General features: G+C 40.9%; 1 protein-coding gene and 1 pseudogene across 20 annotated transcripts in view; one reads left to right on the top strand and one right to left on the bottom strand.

Moving 5' to 3' along the window:
• MAGI1 (membrane associated guanylate kinase, WW and PDZ domain containing 1) overlaps positions 1 to 25,356 on the top strand; it is a 686,305-nt gene that overhangs the window by 342,100 nt on the left and 318,849 nt on the right. The gene's annotated exons all lie outside the window — the stretch shown is intronic.
• On the bottom strand, positions 14,810 to 15,969 carry LOC126947636 (interleukin enhancer-binding factor 2-like; annotated as a pseudogene).

Below are 25,356 nucleotides of genomic sequence, written 5' to 3'. Positions count from 1 at the left end.
TTGATTAGAAAAAAAATTAATTGGAGAACTTAGTTTGCTGAGCTGTTGAATAGAAAGTGCTGAAAGGCATATTCTCAGAAATACAGTCAGTTTGTACTTTACAGAAGGATTTGTTACTCATGTACTGAGAACTGGGTTTATATGATACCACATTTCATCTACAGAAATATACTGCAGATAAGGAAATATATCTTCACCGTAAGAATTTCTTTTGCCAATCAATAAGAACATTAATGCTAACACTCCATCAGATTCTCTGTTGAGAGGAAGGATTAGCCCCAAACCTATACATTAACGCTGTCTGAACAAGAGACTTAGAAGTTGCATGCACTCATATTAGTGAGCTCAAACTTTTGTAGTCATTTGATTTTGAAATTCCTTTTACCAACTCAAGTAATCTTTGGAATGGGACACATTAATGTCTAATTATCTAGGGGTATGTGAAGATGTCCAAGATCTATTATGACTTAGCTTTTGATAATTATTCAAAGCCATAAATTAGGGATTCTACAATTGAATGTGATAGTCGTGGCTGCTCCCCATGTGAATAAAGAAGTATTACCATCAGAGGTTGTTTAGACTGACTTGTACCTTGTACAATTTCTTTTTGTACAAATCAAGGTAAAATTCACACAACAGAAACTTAACCATTTTAAAGTATACAATTCAGTGAACACTCACAGTTGCTTTTTAAGGGATAATGTATTGTTGGTATTGCTCCTCTTGATGGCTTACTAAGATACTCTGTATTTAATTAGAATTTCATTGAATTCAAAAAGCACATCATAGCGGGCCTTGGTGTGCCACTGAATGCTAACCGCTTTGTGAAATTTTCTAGGGCAGAGAAAATACTCAGTTAAGCTAATATACTCTAAAAACATTAAAGTACTTAAAATAGCCTTTATTATCCAAATATAAGCTTAGAAATTGTATTTTTCTTCAAATAGACCTTGGTAAGAATATAGCTTGACTTAAAACCATGACAATGAGAGTTTTTGCAAAATCTTCTGAAATTCTCTGCATCTCTGTCCTATCTTGTATTTGTGTGAAAGTAATAAAGATGAATTGTGACTGATCCTTAACCTCAGCAAAGGTCTCTAGAAATTCAGCCAGGCAGAGCCATTTTTAATTGATTGGGGATTTGGGGAAACCACGGAGGATTCTGTGCAGTAGTAGAAAGCTGTGTCTTGAGTCTAGAAGGAAAGTAGGGATTATTGGGAAGGGTAGGTAAATATGAGAAGTGCACATCTACCGCAGAATGGGATGAGATGGGGTCTAGAGGATGACTGAAAAGGAGGAGAGAGTTTTAGCTCGCCATAGAGGCACATTTCTACAAAGTGTTAGCTACTTGTGCCTTTTTTTTTTTTTTAAATGAATTTTTATGTCGTCATGCACTTGAATGCACAGAAATTTTCAGGAACTGATTAAAATGATTGTTGAAAAAGAAAACTGAAGTGACTACCATAGCAATCCTAAATTTAAAAAACCACATAAGCCCCATTGACTTTTGAAAAATGTGCAAGTTCTTGGTGCCAAGTCAGATGAGGAAGAAAACTTTCAATTCAAAATAATCTCCCTGGACAGACATAATAAGGAACAGAGAAGATCGAGGGCAGGGGAAACCTGGCAAGTGGTAATGTCTAGAAACGCCCTAGGAAGCATGGGAAAGGAGGCAATCTAGGACAGCCAGCCCGATTTGAGCTTCCCACTGGAAAGGGTAGATGCTCCTTCCTGGCATGGCCGTTGAGTTGACCCCTGGGGCTGGTGCTCATTTGGTAACAACTGTGTCTAAGAACATTGGAATGAGTTGAAGCTTGGAAACGAACTGCAAATGAGGTATCTCCTAAGGAGGACAGAGCTCTGTTCAGGGCTGGGGAAAACTAAGCCTGTTGGTGTTGGTGAACTAAAACATAGAAGAAATGAGGCAGAACAGATAACCAGCTGGACCTGGAGTATGTTGTAGGATGGTCTTTTCCTGTGAGGATTAGTAAAAGGGAATAGAGGATTGGTGATGCCCCGTCTTCTTTCCCCTCTTCTCACCCACTGTGCTAGGAGATACTTCATTAACTGAGACCCTTAAAACGCAAAGTAAGCAATAAAAAGGGGTGTTCAGATTGTACCAGCTTCCCAAAAACTCACTGAATTCCAAGCAAGTGAATTTCTTGAAATAACTTTAAGCCCATCCATGTCTAAGAAATCCCTAGCTAACACTGAAGTTAACAGTTCTCAGGGTTAATGGGAGATTAGGTAGCATTTTATTGGCATCTTCATTGCTATTACTAATCTAGAACTCATTTTCCTGAGGTTCATTTACCCAAGCAGGATGGTAAAATGGCACCCTCCCTCCTACTCTCCCACAGGCATCCCTATCAATGAGGTGGAGGCATCTGGGCACACTGGGAAGCCTGTGTATATTCTGTGGTGTCATCTAAACTATGAATTAGCCTGCCACTTTCTATCAGTGTGAACTTAGGCAAGTTTTGCACATTTTGAGTCTGCGATGACTGCAAGATATCCAAGCAGCAGTGTCTAAGAGGCAATTGGATTTCTGGGAGGAGCTCAGGAAGAAAGGTCCTGGCTGGAAGATGCATCAGCAGAGAAAGAGCAATTGAAGCCTTGGGCTTGTGTAGAATTGCCTAACAGTAGTGCATCTAATGAAATGAGAAAGGGCACCTGGAGTATATTTAAATATTTTTAGACAAGTTTTTTATTGGGTCTTTATTCTAATCAGGGAGAAAAGTTGTCCAGGGCAATCTTGCTAGCATTTGAATAGATAATTGACTGGCCAGTCATGGGTCCTCACTTACACCCTACTCCTGCGTCCAGCAGATGCCCTCATGGTGTTCATTACTCTAGTTAAACTTATTCGGCATTGGAGCAGTTGTCAGATTTGCTCATCTTCTGGTTCAGTAGTCAGGAAGCACGTATAGCAGCGAAGACCAAAAGCCAGCCACCCCCTGCCAAAACAGTAGGGAGATGCGCATCGTGCCTTGAAGGCCAAATGAGGCAGATTGTCAAGTGCAGCATGGTGCTCCTGAACGTGGAGGGTGGGCTGCCTTTCCCAGCCCGTCCTCTCAGTGTCTCTGCTCCAGATTCTGCTTGCAAGTATTCTATGAAGGTGGGTACCTTCCATCATTCTCAAGAGGGGGTATTCCTGCATCTCAGAGATCTAAGGAAGACGGTTTCTCACCACCATATGCTGAGCCCAAGCTTTTGGGAGTGGAAATAAAAAGGAGGAGCTGCTTATTTATTTATTTATTTATTTATTTATTTATTTGGTAAGTGTGCATTAAGGCTTTAGGAATATCCTGGTTGCCAAGATGGACAGGGTCCCTGCTTTCAAGGAGTTCACATCCTGAAGGAGATAAGTAAGTAAAACAAATAAAATAAGTACCAGTGGTTGTAGTACATATACAGGTGGCCTGACAGAAAATAATCGGGTTCTCTTCTTTAGCTAAGGAAGGCCTCTCAGAGAAGGGGACTTTAAGGCTGTGCCCTGAAGGATGCAAAGGCGTGTAGAAGAGTCAAGAGCATTTAAAGAACAAGCAAAAAGGCCAAGGTAGGAGAGGGCTTGGTAATGAATTCTAAGAAGTGAGAGGAGGCTAGCAAGGCTAGTTAATAGCTTCTGGCCCGGATTCTGCATATATGTTATAAAATTGACACCTTACTGCCGTGTGTGTCACCTCTGCCATGTGAGAGATGCCTCTGGGGTAGCCTGCACATGGTCCCATGATAAATTACAATGTTGTCCCTAAAGGTTATGTCAGTATTGGGTTCCACTGTGGAAACTCTTTCTGCCTAATGACTACATCCAAGAGGTGGTTTGTTGTGTTTGTGCATTGATTTTTAAAGAAGCAGGGTGGCTAAAGATGGCCTGTAACTAGGGTGAGGCCTTATACGCTGAAACTTAAAAAATATATGTATATAAATTCCTCTTGACATTTGGATTTAATGCTACTATTATAGGGGATCAGCGGGCTCGCTTGTAAACATAGGTACCGAATACTGATCAGAAACCTTCTTCAGATTTGTCATCTTCAGTATAGCAAATGTTCCATCCAGAGTGCTGAGCCAAGGGAGTAGATTTCCTAAGGGCCACATCCTAGGGAGAGCAAAAAAAAAAAAAAACAAGCGTCGGGGAATATATGCAGGCATTGTGTGGGATTTGCATATAATTTGCATAGCGCTTGATAAGCTAAAATCTGTTCTCAGAAAATGTTCAAATTAAAATTTTATCACGGCTACCAGTGCAGCCATTTCTTACTATTTTCCCCTCTATTTTATTCTTTTGCTCATATTGGCTGTCTCTGATTCATATATCTTTTTGTCAGAAATGTACAGCTGTGATTCTGAGCATCAAGGAAGAAAAAAAGGAAAAATCTGAGTCCACCAGAGACCATTTCTTGGCAAATGAAGTTCTTATTCAAGCCCTTCCTAGTCACATCTTTCTCAGTCCGGTAGTAAAAGTGCCTTTATTTGGGGTCTGTCTCGGAAGCTCAAGGGAGCCATATGTGTGACAGGAAAAAAAAAAAAAAAAAAAAAAAGAAAAGTGAACCTTGCATTAAAAGCTACTTGGGACTGGGCAGTGACTCACGGCTGTAATCCCAGCATTTTGGGAGGTTGAGGCAGGCGGATCACTTGAGGTCAAGAGTTCGAGACCAGCCTGGCCAACATGGTGAAACCCCGTCTCTACTAAAAATACAAAAATTAGCTGGGTGTGGTGGTGCGTGCTTGTAATCCTAGCTACTTGGGAGACTGAAGCAGGAGAATCGCTTGACCCCGGGAGGTGGAGGTTGCAGTGAGCCAAGATCGTGCCATTGCACTCCAGCCTGGGCGACAAGAGCGAGACTATGTCTCAAGAAAAACGCTACTTGGAATCAAGTTTGAGCTTTTCTCTTGTGAGAATTTTAGATAATATATTGATGCATCCGTTTTTCCATTTGTAAACTGGGGATACATGAAAACCTTACAAAGCTATTGTGAAAACTAAATAATATGTGAATAACAGTGCAAGGCCAGCAATTAATATTGGTAATCCTGTTTTTAGAAACTGCCCTTAAGCCATATTGTGGATGTAGTCTTTGTGTCTCCAAGTTGGTAATGAGCCCCCTGATGGTGGCCCCAATATGTTAAAAAGGGGTGGTTGAATGAGTGATTTGGGGGTCCCAGCCCTCATGTTCTAAAGAATCGGTGGGTGTAAGGAGTATATTGGTGACCTGAAGAGCTGTACTTCCTCTTAGAAGTACTCACATTTGCACTTAATATTTGATTAACACATGCATCGATTTCGTTAGAAGCAATTAAAGAAACAGCTCCAGGTAAAGATGTTTGGTGAAATTTTTGGATGTGAGGCTGTTAGAGATTCACGTTCTCTATCCTTCGAGGGTTCCTTATAAGACATGTTACAGTCATTTTTTAATTTGTTGATCCCTACTAATTATCAGAACTGCTACCCGAAAAAAGTCACAACATTAGGATGAAATCAGATGTGGTTGTTTAGTGTCATTTATAAGTAGATCCAGGGCAGCCATGGAATACGAAGCTTGATTTTACAAAAATATTTAAAACATTAAATCAATTCATGTATGGTTAGTATTAAAAATTATAATTTGGTCAAATGATAGAATGAAATTTGCTATTTATTATTACTATTTTTATTTATTTATTTTTTTGAGATGGAGTCTGCTCTGTAGCCCAGACTGGAGTGCCCAGTGGCGTGATCTTCACTCACTGTGACCTCCGCCTCCTGGGTCCCGGTTCAAACAATTCTCCTGCCTCAGCCTCCTGAGTAGCTGGGATTACAGGAATGCACCACCATGCCCAGCTAATTTTTGTATTTTTAGTAGAGGCCGGATTTCACAATGTCGGCCAGGCTGGTCTTGAACTCCTGACCTTGCGATCCACCCGCCTTGGCCTCCCAAAATGCTGGGATTATAGACGTGAGCCACCGCACCCGGGCTGCTATTGATTATTCAGAGGCTATCTCAACCATCTTATAAGGAATGTCATATTTTTAATGTACAAACCAAAATATCAAAATTGTACATAGCTAAAAATCAGTTTCTAAAATCTCACATTTTTCTTTAGGGGAGTAGTTTTCAAACTTGAGCGTGCTTTGGAGGGTTTGTTAAAACACAGATTTCTGGGGCCCTACCTTCAGAGTTTTTGATTCAGTAGGTCTGGGTCTAGGCCTAAGAATTTGCATTTCTAGCACGTGCTTGGGGCTTCGGATGCTGAGTCCAGGGATCACGTTATGAGAACCACTGCTTTAGGGAAAATTTATAAGGGTTTGGCTTTTCCCCTATTCTTGTTTCTCTATTATATGTATGTTATGGCGAGATACATTAATTTTTGTTGAGAATCCAAATGTGTATTTTATTTTTATTTTTTTATTTTTGCCACAAATGTTAGGAAATTCTGTTTTTGGTATCTGCCAGGAGGGAAACAGAACATGAAGCTCATGGACATGTATTTTCATGGGCAGTTAAGCTATTCTTTAGATGAAAATGGCCTTAATCATTTTAATTATAAGTGGGGAATACATTTATTTATTCATTCAACAAATATTTAATGGGGACTCCTTATGTATCAATTACTGCTTTAAGTGTCAGAGATGCCCCATGAATATAAAGGATAAAATTCTTCTCCTAATGGGGTTTAGGTATTGGATGGGGGCTACAAAGGGTGAACGAAGAAAACAGATAATTTAAAAAATGTGTCTCAAGTGGAAGTTGTTATAAAGAAGACTAAAGCTGAATGAAATGGCAGAAAGTGATGGAGACAGGGTTTCTTTACATAGGGTGAGCAGGGAAGGCCTCCTTGATAAGGTGAGTTGAATAGGTACCTGCAGAAAGGGGAGGGGGATGTTTCTGATGGAGGAAAATGCTTCTAAGATAGGGAGGCAGGAGTGAGCTCACTGTATTTGTAGAATAGCAAAGACACCAGTGAAGCTGGAACCCATTTGGTGGGGAGGGAGATGGATGGTGACTGGCCATTGGATTTTATCTTGAGTAAGAAGAGGAGCTGTTGGAGGGTTTTGAGAAGTGCTGTGATAGTGTCTGCCTTACCTTTGGGAGGATCATTCTGGCTGCTTGTGGAGGGTAGCAACAAGGAAAGTATCCTAGGTGATGCAGGATGAGTAAAGAGTGAGTAAAGCACTATACTGGTGGCTGCACTCATGGCAGACATCACAAATCAACCACAGAGGCCTTTCCCAGTGTCCTGGATGTTGACTGGGATGACTTCCCAACACGGCCTGCAGCTGGAACTGAGAGCCCTTGGAATCTACACAGCAAATGAAGTCTTTTTATTTCTTTTCCAACAATTCAAATATCAAATGGCTTTCCAGTGCCTTATCTCTCCTTAAAAGAAGTCTAGGCGTCTACTGTAGATTCATTCATCCCCCAGCAATACCTATTGAGAATAAAAAAAGAAAGTCTGTAAATGAATGAACTTGATAATTTCAAATCATATGTCCTGGGAAGTAAAAGGATGTGAATGAGACCTGGAAAATAAGTAATTGGCTCTTTCAAGAACAGGGGACAGGCAGTCTAAGCAGAGGGAGCAAGTGCAGGTTCCAAGGTCCTGCAGCTAGGAGGACTGAAGGGGAGGATATCCAGGACCTCCTTCTGTTTTCCCTTGGTTCACATGTATCCTTATGATATGCTTCCATAAGGTGAACTCTGCAAGTCTTATCTCCCTGGGACAAGATTGGATCTGTATTATTTAATGAGGATGATGCCTGAATCAGGCCTGAACTTTCTTCCAACAATCTCCCACCTAAAATACATCTTTCTCCTGTACTCATTTTCCCATTTTTGTCTTTCTTCCTTGAATTCAGTTCTCTCTGACCCTCCTTTTTGCACCTCATCAGTTATCTCTGTTGAAGAAAATTGTTCAGGGGAATAGAAGAGAATGGATTTCACATGGCATTTGTATATTAATAAGATTATTAATTTGGGGACCTTCTTCCCTTTCCTTCCTGCATAGTTTTTGGAAATAAATGCCCATCTAATTTACTAAATATTCCCTTGAGCATGAGCAGCCTTATATACAAAAGAAATTTCACATTTTGTACCTGAATGTAGTAGTGGCTAATACATATACACAAAAAAAGTAATTCAGTAGGAAAAATAAAATACAAAGAAAACCAATTATCTCAGCCTGTTCAAAGAGACAGCCAGCCAGGTAGTGAGTAGTAATTGCAGTATTTTGTTATGGAAGTCTTTGGTTGTAATTAATAGATTTCTGCCTTTTAGTAAATTTGTTTTATTATGCATTAGAGGACCTTGCTTTGAGTAGCGCAGCTCAGGGGTTAGTCACAGCAGTGTAAGTTAGGAGGAAATATCTGGGCACCTGCTATTTGTAGCACACTGTCGCTGTTTCCACGTATGACTGGGGAAGAGCTGAAGGCTTAGTCAGAATCAACTCTTGGTGTTGCCAGAACTGTTGTGATTAAGTCTTTTTTGTTCTCTGACCCCTGAGGATGGCTTATTAAGGTTCAGTCTGCTCATCTGAAAAATGGAGCTGATGAAATCTTCCTTAGAATGTTGAACCCCGGGTAGTGGTGATGAGAACAGTTCCTATTTTTTTTTAGCACTTACTAACTGCCAGGCATATTCCAAAGCACATTATATACACCATTTCAGTTAATCCCCACAACTGACAGTTGGGGTAGATGCTGGTCCTATAGATGAAACCATGGCATGGAAACATTAAGTAATTTGCTCAAGGCACACTGCTGAGTGCAATGTATGACACTTATTAAGTGTTTATATAAAAGTAATAACCCCAGCTGCTATGGCTTAGATATAACTTTTTTTTTTTTAAGGAGTTTGAGTATATTACAGAATGTAGGAAGTCTGATTCTCAATGCCTCTTGTTTTCTGTTTGTTTAGTTAGTTATCTGGCTCCATTTTACAGCACCAATTTTCATCTTTATTGATTTTCTGCTGATTAAAAAAAAACTGTCTGTATCTTTTGCTCATTTTTTTGGTCTTCCTTTAAGAAAGTGTTCTGGGCCGGGCACGGTGGCTCACGCCTGTAATCCCAGCACTTCAGGAGGTCGAGGTGGGCGGATCATCTGAGGTCAGAAATTTGAGACCAGCTTGGCCAACATGGTGAAACCTCCATCTCTACTACAATACAAAAATTAGCCGGGCATGATGGTCCGCACCTGTAATCCCAGCTGCTTGGGGGCTGAGACAGAGAATCATTTGAATCCGGGAGGCAGAGGTTGCAGTGAGCCGAGATTGCACCACTGCACTCCAGCCTGGGTGACAGAGCAAGACTTCATCTCCACCAAAAAAAAAAAAAAAGTTCTGAATATGGATACTCTGTCAAAATTCAACATCTGCTGGTCTTCTTGGATCAGGCTGCCTTTGGTCTCTCTAAAGAGGCTAACCTGGATTCCTCTTTGGTGAGAGGACAGTATACATTTCAAATAAGGCATTAGAGGTCTTCCAGGAAATTATGATTGTGAGCATTTCCCTCTCTTTTTCAAGTTTCCAGTGTCTTTAGAATCTCACTGTGCCTTTTTAGAAATATGGCCAATTTTTGTGCTATATTTTATGCTCCAGGTGCCTTGGAACCCAGTTGTATGGGGGCACTGTGGACAAGGGTGCAAGTCCTAGCTCTGCATTTAAAGGTTACATGATCTTAGGAAAGTTTTTCAACCTTTCTGACTTAGTCTGTTTTCCATTGCTATAACTGAATCCCTGAGACTGGGTAATTTATAAAGAAAGAAATGTGTTATGTGGCCAGGCACAGTGATTCACAACTGTAATCCCAGAACTTTGGGAGGCTGAGGCAGGAGGATTGCTTGAACATGGTTGTTCCAGACAAGCCTGGGCAACATAGGGAGACCCCATCTGTATAAAAAATTTTTTAAAAATAAAAAATAGTCAGGCATGGTATCTCATGCCTATGATAGGTCTCAGCTACTCAAGAGGCTGAGGTGGGAGGATCACTTGACCCCGGGAGGTCAAGGCTGCAGTGAGCCATGATTGTGCCATTGTAATCCAGTCTGGGCAACAGAGTGATACCCTGCCTCAAAAAAATAGTATTTCTTACAATTCTGGAGGTTGGGAAGGCCAAAGTCTAGGACCACATTTGATGAATACCTTCTTGTTTGTGAGGACTCTCTGCAGTCCCAAGGTGGCACAGGACATAACATGGCAAGGGGGCTCACCAGAGACAGCCAAACTGGCTTTTGCAACAGTCTCAGTCTCCTGACAACTCGCCCACTCCCTTGATAACCCATTCATTCATTCATTCATTCATTCATTCATTCATTCATTTATTCATGAGGACGGAGCCTTCATGACCCAGTCACTTGCCAAAGGTCCTACCTTTCAAAACAGCTGCACTGTGGGACAAGATTCCAATATGTGAACTTTTGGGATACATTCAAACCATAGCAGCCTCCTTATCTACAAAATGGGGATGGTGATGATGATGATGTTGATGATGGCACTAGCTATCTCACAGGGATACATGAATTGTATAAGACTATGTAGGGTAAGTCAAGGTCACTATAGGCTTTTTGTGAGGGACTCAGGGCTAGGACTTCAATATATGAGTTTGGTTGGTGGGGAGGCACAGTTCCACCCATAACATGACGGGAGGCTCTGTCCTCATCACCTAGTATAGTTCTTAACCCAGAGTATGCCATCAGCACCTCTCTGCTAAATGAATTCATATGTGCTAACGAGCAAGAATGAACAAATGATAAACAATATCTGTCTGTGTTGACCATCGAAGCATTTAAAACATGGATTTGTATCGCATGTTCTAACATTGAGAGTTCTCAATGATGCTTATTCCTTGAGTTCTGTGTCTCACTATGCTAAATTAGAACATCTGATCTAGGAATGTCCAGATCACTTTTTTTTTTTTTTAAAAAAAAGGTCTCATATACCTATACTTGTCTACTTGATTTAGCTCAAGTAGCGTTACAGTCAATCACAAATTCAGTCACAAATACAGAATATTTAAATTTTGACTTTGGAGTAATTAGCTACAACTTGAATTTTGTTCTGTTCTGAAATGTAGCACTTCGGATTTTGATTTAATAATGGCTATTTGGTTGCATAAAGCAGGATTTTAGCTTTTGTGAGAAGCTAATTAGGTTGGAACTGGTTTAAGCACTTATTTTCCTGGAATGATTTCAGTCCAGTTAGCCATACCTTTTTCTTCTTGCTCAGATGTAAACACAAGTACTCACAGCAGTCTCAAATGCAAAATTGATAAATGTACTATGCTGCTGACAGTATAACTTCTGGAACTATATTATTTTGGGATATGCTGAGGTAATGAGATTTAAATTCTGTTAGATTTGGAAATTCAAGGTTTTTACAGTTTTCTCAATACAGCAGTAGACTAGAGAGAACAATAACAGGAATTTTTTTAAGATGGAGCTGGTGGCCTTTGAGTTCAGTGTTTTCCTGAACATAATGCTCTGCTAAGTTTACTCTTGCTAAAAATAAATAAAAATAATAATTATAAAAGGAAGTGAAGTGGTCAGAGAAGGAAAACAGGTTTCTCAGTGTAGACCATTACAGAGCCCTTAATGTGTTAATGTATTTAGGTTGGTGCAAAAGTAATTGCGGTTTTTGCTATTTCATACATTTTGACTTTCCAAGAGGGGGCTGTGTTATGCAGACTTTGCCACATATATTTGCTCTGAAACCCCTTTTTTCTTAAGGCACCGGTGTCCTAAGAAATACTCTCAGGATGGTCACTCTGGACAGTCTAAAATAAGGTGCACATTTTTCTAGTTTGGTAAGTGGGGCATATTGGTCAGAATTTCTTTTACTGCTCAGAATATCGTAGTATTATATCATGGTATTTCATAGGCATCACTCAAAATATCAATTTTTAACTTAGACTATTATAGTGGTTAAAATGTTGTAGATCTAGGCTGGGCGTGGTGGCTAACACCTATAATCCCAGCACTTTGGGAGGCTGAGGCAGGTGGATCACTTGAGGTCAGGAGTTCATGACCAGCCTGGCCAAGAGAGTGAAACCCTGTCTCTACTAAAATAAAATAAAATAAAATAAAATAAAAATACAAAAATGAGCTGGGCGTGGTGGCAACTACTTGGGAGGCTGAGGCACGAGAATCACTTGAACCCAGGAGGTGAAGGTTGTAGTGAATCAAGATTGTGACAGTGCACTCCAGCCTGAGTGACAGAGCAAGACTCTGTCTCAAAAAAAAAAAAAAAAAGTTGTGTCTCTAGTGCTGTTTTTCAAACTTCAGCCTTTTTTTAAAAAAGCATTTAAAAACATTTCTGTTAAGACTTTCTTTGAAAGTGTCAGAAAGCCAGCTCCATCTGGCTACAGCAATAACAGTGTGACAGTGTATCAGGAGAGGGGTTTTTAAACTTCAGAGTGTATCACCAGGACTCAGCCCTTCTCTATCCCTTGGTTTTTCTCTTCCTCTAAATTCATTTGATTCTCAAGGAAGATATTTGCCTGTGTAAGCAAATAGACTCCACGTAGTCTACTCTGCATTTGCAGTGGAAATTAAACCTTTATTTCCTATCCTTCCAACATAGTCCCTGGTTTAAATCTCATTGGCTGGTTTGGGCCCAGTGAGTCCTTTCCTTCCTGCCCCTCCTATTGCTGTGGTAGGCAAAGCTGGATTGTGTGCAGCTCTTGTGTCAAGGAGTAGGGTCAACCTCAGTGAAACAACATGTGCTGAGCCGGGGAACGGGCACAGGATACAGATCCCCAGAAGAAAATAGAGGTGCTGTAGCCAGAAGCAGCAGAAATGTATGCCTGGCAGGTAAAAATGACACGTATCCCATATACTTGCCCTTAGCTTGCTGACTTGTGAAAAACTTCTTTTCTTGTGAATTGAATTAAAAAAGATTTCAGTTAGTTGACCTTCTAGTTAGTTAAGCTGCAGCTAATTAGGTTAGTTAGATGACTAGGTGCTGATGGAGTCAATAAATGGACACTTGGCACAAAAATAAAGTTAACAGGTCCTGACATTTCACTATGGGAAGCAATTGGGAGGGAGGATTCCAAGAGGACTTTAAATATTCCAGACGATGTAACTGTAACCAGACCAGGAGTTTTCTTTGTCTGTGGACTTCTCCACCAGGGGGACAATGTGTCTTTTGCCTGGCACATAGTTAATTCTGAAGGATATTTTATTATTGCAGAACGAGGAGATTGGGGTGGTTTTTTATTTTTACTGACTTTGGATCGTTAACTAAAATAGGGAACAAAGGACAAAATGTAGGTTTAGGAAAGAAGATGCTGAGTGCGAATTTGAAGGTGAAATGTATTTGAGCTGCTGGTGGGACAGTTTGGGAGAATCGGGCGGTTAGGAACGTGGAACCCAGGTCTGTTTTATTGTATCCTGGGAAAATCCAATCTTGTCTTTATTTTGGTTCAAAATAAAACTTTCTTTGATAAAAGCAAAGGCGTATTTCCTTGTGAGAGGCAGTAAGATGGAATGCTTTATCAAATAAAAAGACTGTTCAAGGGAAGTTCTCTTGGAGCATTTGTTTTCCCTTAAAGACACTGATATCTGGGTCTCAGAGGGATTATATATTTCCAGATGTTTCCATTTGTGAGTGTCAAGTTGCATTAGATGCCACATTTTAGTGACATAACATCACTTTGCCTCATTGAGGACAATTTGGGGCACAAAAATCATAGTTGAGGAAAATTTACATTTGCTTCTCTTGCAGTCTGTTTTTCCAGAGTAGGGATAGTGTAGAAAAATAAAGGTACAAACAGAGCTGGCAGCATCCAGATAGTTTCTTACTCAGTAGTTCTCAAGTCGGTGCCTCTCTGATTTGTAATAAATATTTTTAATGTGTTCCCTTTATTATCCTAATATGAGATAAATAGATAATGCATCCTGTTAGTATACCTAATTTTAAAAATTATATAGTGACTCAACTAGTGTCTATAGAAAATAAAAATAAAAGGAAAGTAACTTACAATAAATGATGCATATTGCAGTATGTATAATACATTCTTGGGTACAAGTTTACTAGAGCTAAGCTTCTCCTGGGGATCTTGTTAAAATGCAGATTCTGATTCAGCAGCTCCAGTGTGGGGGGCCTGAGATTCTGCCTTTCTTCCTTCTTTCCTCCCTCCCTCCCTCCTTCCTTCCTTCCTTCCTTCCTTCCTTCCTTCCTTCCTTCCTTCCTTCCTTCCTTCCTTCTTTCCTTCCTCTTTTCCTTCCTTCCTCCCTCCCTCCCTCCCCCCTCTCTCTTTCTTTTTTTCTTTCTTTCTTCTTTCTTTCTTTCTTTCTTTCTTTCTTTCTTTCTTTCTTTCTTTCTTTCTTTCTTTCTTTCTTTCTTTCTTTCTTTCTTTCTTTCTTTCTTTCTTTCTTTTTCTTTCTTTTTTTCTTTCTTATTTTCTTCCTTTTCTTTCTCTCTCTCTTTCTCTCTTTCTTTCTTTTTTCCTACTGGAAGTACTTTTTAAGAAAAAAATTCTAGACACTTAACAGTACATAACATTTCAACAGCGAAGCATTAGTTAAGAGAGGGGTTTTCAGGAGGTGGGGATTCTAGAATATTAGGAAAATATGTTGGTATCCTCCTTCATTATAGATGGATGGCATAGGTCATAATGCCATTCATCTATAATGAAGAAGGGTACCAACATTTGATATTGGCTACTAAGCCAATGTCAAAACCCAGTGGAATGACACTTCTATAGAGTTTATTTCCCTTTCTGCTATCTTCCCTACCCCACGGAAATGTCTGCCACCATATAAAGCGTGGTAGCACCTAGCTTAAGCTTCAGTGTTCCCCCTTGGGTAGGAATGAGAGTGAAGGGAAGGTCACTCTTGAGTTTCCATGCTTTCTTCTTCCTCTCCTTGAGGTGGTTCTTCTGTCTCCTCTTCTTCCTCTCTTTCCTTTTTCTCTAATGGCTCCTCTAAGCCTTTTCTGAAGGTGTTACTCTCACTCCATCCCAGGTAGATATTTCAGAAGTAAGATGGCTGGCATCACCCTCCTGACAAGGATCTTCCTAAAGCCACCATGTGAGAGGATTCGGACCGAGTCTGAGCTGTGTAGCAGACTGTGTCCTGCTGTTCTAGGGTCACGACTGTGTACTCTGAAGTTGCCCCTCTCACAGGGGTCAGTGATACCCATGGACCCTGGCAGGAACAGTCCTGCACCCAAAATCTGCAAGCAACACCTGTGTGCAGTGTTTAGGGCCAAAGGCTGTCTGTTGGTGTTATCACAGCATAATGACCTAGTAAGCCTAGGATCCAGGGTGTGAGGGGCTCAAAGCCAGGAAGACGAACCTTAAGTCCTTCAGTAGTCTGATGAGAACTTTAACTGTGGACTGAGAACCATTTTCCTTGAACCAGCGGGCATGCCGGATGGCTGCTAAGGCACTCTGCAATACCTTGATATCCAACGGAGTTCTGGGTCCTGTTTTGGAAGATTGGGTGGCACTGTTGTAACGACAGTCTTCACCGTAGCATCAGAAGAACTGATTTCAAAGCCAGTTTCGTTGGTTGGTACGGTCAAAACTTCAGAAGGATCCTGTGCTCTCAGGCTTCCCACGACTTTGTTTCCCAGGGGAGCAATAGCTTCCAACGTTGGCACAATCTTGCGTATTACCAGCGGGGCAGCTGCATTGTGGCCTGTAGTGATGGTTCTCTTTTTGTAGGATCCCACCTATCCAGCTTCTTCAATTTGCACTTCAGACGTCCCTGGAGCCACAATCAGACTGTCAATCACATTGTTGATTTTTGTCACCAGGGAAAGGTAAGAGGCCTGCTCAGCAGAATCAGGAGCTGGGGTCCTGATTGCTCTTCAGCAAGGCCTCATTGAAGGAAGCTGTATCAGGTGTGGGCTTGACCCAGGGAAAGGCCATTTCACACAAATAGAAATCAAACGAGATATGTGGTACAAAGGGCCTGAACTCTCCTCCTGAGACTCTTCTGAAGCCAAAGTGCCCACCATAACCATGACCTTTGTCACTCCTCATGATGCCTTAAATTCCAAATGGAAGCTGCACCAATCACCCTTTCCTCCCCTGCCCCCCTCTCTTTTAAAATCTTGAGACAGGGTCTTGCTATGTTATTCGGGCTGGTCTTAAACTCCTGGGCTCATGTGATCCTCCTGCCTCAGCCTCTCAAGGTAGCTTGGATTTCAGGTGCATGCCTGAAATCCAAGATTCTTCATTTCTAATTAACTCCCAAGTGCTGTCAGTACTGCTGTTCCGTGACCACTTTTTGAATAGCAAGACTTTTTAGTAGTTAATGAAGTAGTCAGATGCTTGCACCTATACATAGAATCACTGTGAATGTTTCAGCTATAAAAGTGACTGCCACAGATGCTTCGAATGGGCAACAGTAAACCAGAAACGACCTTGCTGTTGGAGATTCAATATTCCAAAATGATAACTTAGTAAAGTTACAAAGAAAAAGTAGCAGTTTCCTCTGAATTTGCATGGTTTAGCATGTGGTGTGTATTAAAACTATAAAAAACATACTGTGCATTTATTTTTATGTGAAATGAAGGAAGGTTCTTGGCTCAGATGATTGGCATTTCACTTCATGTCCACTGAGACAGTCCTAAGTCATGCATGCCATAGCACAATTCATTGAGAGATTCTGCCTCTTAAATCCCAGTTTTGGCTTCCAGTTGCTTCAACAATCCCCTTCCTCTCTGCATTTAGAAAACATCCCTACAGGGCCGGGCGTGGTGGCTCATGCCTGTAATCCCAGCACTTTGGGAGGCCGAGGCGGGTGGATCACGAGGTCAGGAGATCGAGACCATCCTGGCTAACACAGTGAAACCCTGCCTCTACTAAAAATACAGAAAATTAGCTGGGTGTGGTGGTGGGCACCTGTAGTCCCAGCTATTCGGGCAGGATAATCACTTGAACTTCGGAGGTGGAGGTTGCAGTGAGCCAAGATTGTGCTACACCCTGGTGACCGCGAGACTCTGTCTCAGAAAACCAACCAAACAAAAAACAAAAACACACCCCTACAGATTTCCAAAATGCCCAGAAGAGAGATACCATCTATGGAGAACCCCTGAACCCAAAGGCCAATGAATGGGAACAGGCCATAAGATGATTCGTAGGTGTGATATGACTGCTCCTAGTTTGTTCAAGCAAATTGTCCCCTGAGCCAGGGGCCAAAGAAAATCAAGTAGAGAGTCACAGTTATTGCACAGAACATGACAGCAGAGCTGTACAGTCTTGCCGGAGGTGTTTTCTCTGCTGTTCACTTTGTTTCCCTAGTAATTGGGGAAAAAGTTTCTATGGCCATATTTGCAGCTGACAGATTTGTTTTGCACCGTGCTGCGAGAGGGTGTTAAGTGGAGGCCTGTGAAGAATCTGAAGCAAATGGAGATAATTTTCGGGGGAAAAAAAAGTGTCTAACTTCCTAGTAACCACAGACTGAATTGTGTTTTTCCAGCTTAGTTTCTGTCTCTCTCAGTAGCCCTTGAGTGTCAGAGACCACTGGCATTCTTCCAGGACTGGAAAGGCAAGAGAGCAGTTGTTCAGAGCAGCATAATCCTCTGAAGTTCATTTGTACTTGGTAGTTTTCCTGAAAGCCTTATTTTTACCAAAATAGAAACTGATGGAAATGATCAAATGAAAATAGCAATATGTAGGGTGAGTTTTATTAGTTGAATCAAAAGATGTATTTATTTGCTACTTCTAGATTAACACGACCACCTCAGATAGTTTCTTAAGTGAAAATATTTTAGTCCCCAGACAAGCTACGTTCTTTGACATTGTGTATAATACAAAATATATATGAGATGGATTTTTCCGCTTTTGATATCAAGCAGCTTTTGTAACACTGGAATGTGAAAATGATATATATTCATTAGAGGCTGTCTGAAAAATAAGTTTAAAATTTGAGGAAAAAGTTAAAATGCAAATAAAGGCATGTGTAATTGTACCACCCAGAAATAACAACTATTAACCAGAATTTTCTCCTAATCTTTTTTTTTTTTTTTTTTAATGAGGAAATACACAAGCATGTGCTCACATTTTAACAAAATTAGAATAGTTTCACTACTTTTGCATGCTGGTATTTTCACTTCTATTATGAAGTATGCATCTTAATGATACTCATCTTCAGCACTTTTTTATTAATGGAAAATTTTGAGATAATTGTGGATTCATAAGCAGTTTTACGAAATAATGCAGTGAGGGCCCTTCTATACTTAGTTTGGTTTCCTCCAGTGGTGTAATTTTCCAAAGCTATAGTATAATATTGCAATCAGGATATTGACATTAATACAGTCTACCAGGCCAAACGTGATGGCTCATTCCTATAATTCTAGCACTTTGGAAGGCTGAGGCTGGTGGATCACTTGAGCCCAGGAGTTCGAGACCAACCTGAGCAACATAGCAAAACCCCATCTCTACCAAAAAATAAAAAAAAGTAGCCAGGTGTGGTGGCGTGCACCTGTGATCCCAAATGCTTGAGAAGCTGAGGCTAGTGGATTGCTTGAGCCTGGGAGGTTGAGACTACAGTGAGCTGAGATTGTGGCACTGCACTCTGGGCGACAGAGGACTCTGTCTCAAAAAACAAAAACAATCCTAACAAGTGTAGTCAAATTTCCCCAGTTTTACTTATACTTATTTGTGCGTATGTGTGTATTTAGATTTATACACAATTTTATCACCTATGTAGGTTCATGTGTCTACAACTACAGTCAGGATATCGAACAGTGCTGATACCACCAAGATCCCTTTTATAGCCACACCCATCTCTCCCCTGGCCCCCTTGAAACTCCTGACAACCACTAATCTATCTTCAGTTTGTGAAACTTGGGTCATATCAGAATTTTTATATTAACGGAATATATAATGTTTGTTGCCAAGTAGTATTTCATGATATGTGTATACCACAGTTTAGCCACTTACCTGTTGAAGGACATCTTGGCATCTTGGCTGATTCTAGTTTTTAGCTATTATACATAGGCTGTTGTGAACACTGGCATACAGGTGGTTGTTGTAGTTGTTTTTTTAATTTAAAATTTTCCTTTTTCTGGGATAAATGTCCAAGAGTACAATTGTTGGTTGAGTATTTGGGGTTTTTTTTTTTTTTGAGACAGAGTCTCTGTTGCTCAGCCTGGAATCCAGCGGCATGATCATAGCTCACTGTAGCCTCCGATTTCTGGGCTCAAAAAATCCTCCTGCCCCAGCCTCCTGAGTAGCTGGGACTACAGGTGTACGCCATCCATCCTGGATAATTTTTTTTTTTTTTTTGAGATGGAGTCTCACTGTATCACCCAGGCTGGAGTACAGTGGCACCGTCTCCGCTCACTGCAAACTCCGCTTCCCAGGTTCACGCCATTCTCCTGCCTCAGCCTCCCGAGTAGCTGGGACTATAGGTGCTCACCACCACACTTGGCTAATTTTTTGTATTTTTAGTAGAGACGGGGTTTCACCGTGTTAGCCAGGATGGTCTCAATCTCCTGAGCTTGTGATCCACCCGCCTCGGCCTCCCAAAGTGTTGGGATTACAGGCGTGAGCCACTGTGCCCGGCCAATCCTAGGTAATTAAAAAAATTTTTTTTTGTAGAGATGAGCTGTCTTTAGGTTGCCTAGGCTGGTATCAAACTCCTGGGCTCAAGCGAACCACCTTCCTTGGCCTCCCAAAGTGCTGTAGTTAACGTGAGTGTGTGTTTTCTTATAAAACTACTTGCCAGAGTGGCTATACTATTTTACATCTCACCAGCAGTATGAGTGTAATCCAGATTTGTCACATCCTTGCCAGCATTTGGTGGCGTCACTGTTTTCATTTCATCCATTCTGATAAGTGTGAAGTGCTCTCATTGTGGTTTAAATTTGCACTTTCCTAATGCCAAGTGATGTTAAGCATCTTTGCATGTGCTTGCCATATATATATAGCCTGTTCAGTCAGATGTCTTTTCAGGTCTTTGGCCCATTTTCTAATTGGATTGTCTGTTTTTTCGATATTGACTTTGGAGAATTCTTTATATGTTCTAGATACTTGTTCTTTGTCACCTATGTGATTTGCATGTATTTTCTCTCTCAGTCTATAGCTTGTTTTTTTTTTTTTTTTTTTTTAATAAGACTTTATTTTTTTAGAGCAGTTTTAGGTTCACAGCAAAATTGAGAGACATGTCTGGAGGTATCCCATATACTCCCTGCCCCAATACGTGCATAGTCTCCCCCATTATCAATATCCTGCATGAGAGTGATGCTTTCATTACAGCTGGAGAACCTACAAGGACACATCATTGTCACCCAAAATCCATTGTGTACATGAGGGTTACCTCCTGATGACATAAATGACATAGCTCTGTGGGTTTAGATAAATTTATAATGACATGTATCCACCACTGTATACCAGGGGTCCCCATCCCCCAGGCCACACACTGGTACTGGTCTGTACTGGTCTGTGGCCTGTTAGGAACTGGGCTGCACAGCTGGAGATGAGCAGCAGCAAGCAAGCATTACTCCCTGAGCTCTGCCTTCTGTCAGATCAGCATTGCCATTCGATTCTCATAGAAGCATGAACCTCATTGTGAACTGTGCATGTGGGGGATCTAGGATGTGTACTCTTTATGAGAATCTAATGCCTAATGATCTGAGATGTAACAGTTTCATCTCAAAACCATCCCCTCCCCCATCCCGATCCGTGGAAAAATTATCTTCCACGAAACTGGTCCCTGGTGCCAAAAAGTTTGGGGACCACTGTCATACACCGTTTTATTCACGGCCCTGAAAATCCTCTGCCTGTTAGCTCTGCCTGTTAGCGTTCTTTTTCATTCTCTTCACATGGGCTTTCACAGAGTGAAAGTTTTACTTTTTTTTTTTTTTTTTTTGAGACGGAGTCTCGCTCTGTCGCCCAGGCTGGAGTGCAGTGGCGCGATCTCAGCTCACTGCAAGCTCCGCCTCCCGGGTTCCCACCATTCTCCTGCCTCAGCCTCCCGAGTAGCTGGGACTACAGGCGCCCACCACCTCGCCCGGCTAGTTTTTTGTATTTTTTAGTAGAGACGGGGTTTCACCGTGTTAGCCAGGATGGTCTCGATCTCCTGACCTTGTGATCCGCCCGTCTCGGCCTCCCAAAGTGCTGGGATTACAGGCTTGAGCCACGAAAGTTTTACATTTTGATTAGATTCAATTTTCCTTGAGTGGATCATGCTTTTGGTGTCATGCCTAGTAACTTTTTCTCTGTCCCTATATCCTCGAGATTTTTTTCTTAAGTTTCTTCCTAAAAGTTGTATAGTTTTACATTTTACAGTTAAGTTCCTGATCCATGCCAAGTAAATTTAGTGTGAGAGAGAAAGGTCACAACTGACTTGGTGTAAAGTGTGAGAGGCAGGTCAATGCTCCTTTCTTGATCTGTGCATGTCCACTTGCTCCAGCTCCATTTGTTGAAAGACTATATCCTTCCTTCACTGAATGCTTTTTGAACTTTTATCAGTAATGAGTTGGGCATATTTTAGGTCTATTTCTGGGTTCTGTGTTTCTTCCCTTGATCTAGGTCTCTTTCCCTTTGCCAGTACCACAGTCTTGATTACTATGGTTATGTGACGAGCCTTAAAATTGGGCAGAGTGATTCCTCCCACTTCCTTCTTTGTAAGGAGTATTTTAGCTAGTCTAGGGCTGGGCTGCTTGTTGTCACTGGGTCTCCTTTTCTGGCTTTGCATGCCCACCCGTGATGCTACTTTTGAATCTTGGATTCATTTTCTAGGTTTCTCTTCAGAGAGTTTTTTGTTTTACTAAAGGAAATAAATTCCCTTTTTCCAGGGAATTTTTTCTTTTTTCCTCTGAGTACGCTAAAAGCTAACCCTAGAAGTTAAAATTGTGGATGTGAATCATGTTATTTATGCTCCCTTAAGCCTGCCAAACTCAACTGGATGAAGTAGCACATGTGTGTAGTCCTAGCTATTCAGGAAGCTGAGGTGGGAGGATAGCTTGAAGTCACAAGTTCAAGACCAGCCTGGGCAACCTAGCGAGACCTCATCTTTCAATTAAAAAAAAAAACAAAAAAACAAAAAACCCTCCAAAACTCTTATTAAACATCTTGCTATGAATTTGTTCTGCTTTTGTATCATCTACTCACTTGGGCATCTAATTCTTAAGTTCTTTTCATTTTGTTCAAATTTAGCTGTATAATTGAGAATGGGGATGAAGATATGGAAAGTACTTTTTATCTATGAGTGCTTTGTTCAAAAGCAAGATGGCTTTGCACCGAGTCTCAGTAAACTTGAACATAAATAGAAGTGTAAAGGGTTTCCTAGTATTTATTTAAACAGAAAGTTTTCAGGGGTTATCTTCTATGGAAAATGTTTCCAAACAATGTGACAGCAAAATGATAGTGTAAATTGTAATGTCTGTCCCAGTTGGAGATATAAACATATGAAGTGCTTTTTTCTTAAAAATGTTTGGGTGGTTCATTTAGAGTGAAAAGTGATATAACTCACATTCTAAAATAATGATAGGATAAAATAAGGATTTTATCTTTCAGTGTCATATAGGTGCTTTGTTACTTTCCTGGGACTATAGTGAGAAATGGAATTGTGGGCATAGCTTATTTGGGGCAGATGTTTCTAGATTGTGGTCTATAAATGAGACCCAGGTCTTTGGAAGAGAGAGGGAATAAATTCAGGGAGAAAGGATTTAGAATTATTCTTGGTGTTATAAATAATGAAGTGGCTGCTCTTAAGTAACTATAATGGCATTTTAGCTAGTAGACAAAATAGTACCTAAGCCCTGTTTTCAAAGTCCCTGAGACACTAATGCACAGATAATAAATCAAAATACAAGAATGTAGGTGCTTTGTCCCTAAGCCCCACTACAGATCTTGATTAAGTAGGTCTGGATCTGTGGACCTATGGAGAACTCCTTTGCCAGAACGGCTTAAGAACTAAAGTAGGCCAAAATCAATTCTTCATCTTCCCAATGCCCAAACTAAAATACTGAATCTTTCCATCCCATTATGAGAAAAACTCATACTATATTTTTTTGACTTGCCTGGGAGGATAATTCTAGTATGTATGCCTTTTGTTCCATAATTGCTATCATTATTATGATTCTAATAACTATTAAAATATCATATTATATCATTATTATATTATTTCAAGTGGCTGGGCGTAGTGGCTCAGGCCAGGTGTTGAGGCTCACCCCTGCACTCCTAACACTTTGGAAGGCTGAGGCTGGAGGATCACTTGAGCCCAGGAGTTCAAGACCAGCCTGGACAACATAGCAAGACCTTGTCTCTACTAAAAATTAAAAAATAAAAATTAACCAGGTGTGGTGGTGTGTGCTTGTAGTCCCAGCTCCTCAGGAGACTGAGGCAGGAGGATCACTTGAGCCAGGGGGTTGAAGATTCTGTGAGCTATGATGCACCACTGCTCTCTAGCCTGGACAACAGAGCAAGAGACTGTCTCTAAATAAATACATCAATCGATTGATCAATCAATAAGCTGTCCATCACAAGAGCTCCCTTGTTTGAATGATAAATGGTGTGATCACCATAGTCTTATCATATTCAAATCAGAGACAGATCAAAAGGAAGGAATGAATGACCTGCAAGAGATGGTGCCTTATAGCTTGGCGAAGACCCACTCAGGGCTGCTGTCCCTTGGTGGGTCTAGGCTGAGGTGAGAATAGGGTAGGGAATTGGAATCCAAGGGAGGTGCTAGACCCATACTGCCTAATGCCATGGAAGAATAGAAAGTGTACAAAGAAAAAAGTGAGAGACGTAAGGCCTTTGTCTGTATGATGCTGTCCCAACTTTCTTATCTCCATACTTAGAAGGGAAAAAGCTTTGGGATCAAAGAGAGAGAGAAGTAATCTTTTTACCTTCTAAGTAAGGACTCTGTATGCCTTCATCCCACTTCAGAAGTAAGCCTGAAATATGAGTTATTTGGCCATACCCTGGTCCTACAGTAGTCCTAGTCTTTGCTACCACCCAAGCCAGCTTCATGGAAACTAGGCCATTTTGGCATGCAAGACCAAGAGTACTGTTTTAAATAAACGTGTCCCAGATTTGTTCTAGTTTATAGGAAAAATAAAAAATAATTTGCAAACCAGCAACAGTTATTAACACAATTTTTGGTGACTTTTCCCCCCACCCCTCTTGGAAAACAGTGGGTTTGAAAACCACCAACCAAGAGTTGTGGGCCTTGAGTCACAGGCAGCGTGCAGAACCTCCTGAGGGTGCTCCCTGTATCTGGTTCTGTGCCTTGGACTGTCATTTTCTTTTCTTCTTGATGGCCTTGCTTTCCAAGGGCTTTTTTTTTCTTTCTTTCTTTCTTCTTTTTTTTTTTTTTAATTTGAGAGAGAGAGTCTTGCTCTGTCACCTAGGCTGGAGTACAGTGGCATGATCTTGGCTCACTGCAACCTCTGCCTTCTGGGTTCAAGGAATTCTTGTGACTCAGCCTCCCAAAGTGCTGGGATTACAGGTGTGAGCCACTGTGCCTGTCCCCAGGGGCATCTTAATTAAGCAATAGGAATGCAGTTAAGGAAGTGATAAAATTTATCAAAAATCCTTAGGAAATGTCAGCTATAGCTCTTATCACCATGGCTGTCTGTAAAAGGGTGGTCCTGAGATGAAGTAGTCGCTGAGTGCTGGATTTTAAGACCCATCTCACTGTATGGAAATCATATATCAAACACAATGAAAATGAAGCATATTTGTGACAGTTGAGTATAAGACTTTTATTTTATTTTGTTTTTTTCTGAGCTAAGGAAGTAGGCAGGTAAACAGAAAACCTTCACTGCAGAATTGACACACTAGAGGAAAATTGCTTTGTCTGTCCAAAGATATGCTTAACTGACGGGAAATTAAACAACATGATTGAGGAGGAAAACCTGAATAAGTGGAACACGGAAGTAAAAAAGGATTCTGTCACTATTTACGCCCATTATTCAAGTTGGAAGATGGGATGATTCTTAATTATTCATTTAGGTGTCAGTGTGGATAGAAAATCACCATCCTAGAAGGATACATTAAAATGAGTAAGAGATTTTCAAAATTCACAGAATAAGTATGTGTGGAATTTTGCGGGTTTTCAGGAGCCTGTTGAGTTCCAGGGTAGGAGAGAGATGTCATGCCAAATGACAGATTTCTTGTTCAAGGAGTATGAACACAACAGGCTGACAAAATTTGAAAAGAGCAGTGCTGATAAGCAAAAGGAAAGAGAAGAAAGGATGGCTCTGGACTTCCTGCTCTCAGTGAGGCAAGCTGTGGGGTAGTGTGTGTGGCATGAACTTGAGGAAGTGCCGGTTACCTATTTCCTGACATGATCTATTCCTTCCACTCAGGGCCAGTGGACATCTGTATGTATGTTTCCCTTAATCCCATTATGTTTTTACTTGATACCAAGTAGCTCTTTTATTTTGTTAGCAACAAAGCTTGATTTAA

Source organism: Macaca thibetana, chromosome 2 (genome assembly GCF_024542745.1).
Source record: "Macaca thibetana thibetana isolate TM-01 chromosome 2, ASM2454274v1, whole genome shotgun sequence".
NCBI lineage: Eukaryota > Metazoa > Chordata > Mammalia > Primates > Cercopithecidae > Macaca > Macaca thibetana.
This window is presented reverse-complemented; position numbering and strand designations above follow the sequence as displayed.